Consider the following 278-nt stretch of genomic DNA (forward strand, 5'->3'; position numbering starts at 1 on the left):
TCCGACGTTCGTTCACCCGCAATTCGCGTTTGAAGATTTGACTCCACCATCAGGAAGATCGTGTCGGGGGCTACCACATTTCCTTTGACGGTACCCCCCTCCGACGTCCCGTTCACCCGCAATTCGCGATTGAAGATTTGACTCCACCATCAGGAAGATGGTGTCGGGGGCTACCACATTCCCGTTGACGGTACCCCCTTCCGACGTCCCGTTCACCCGCAATTCGCGTTTGAAGATTTGACTCCACCATCAGTGAGATCGTGTCGGGGGCTACCACA

The sequence above is a fragment of the Photinus pyralis genome, unplaced genomic scaffold, assembly GCF_008802855.1.
Source record: "Photinus pyralis isolate 1611_PpyrPB1 unplaced genomic scaffold, Ppyr1.3 Ppyr1.4_LG7, whole genome shotgun sequence".
In the NCBI taxonomy this organism is placed as follows: domain Eukaryota; kingdom Metazoa; phylum Arthropoda; class Insecta; order Coleoptera; family Lampyridae; genus Photinus; species Photinus pyralis.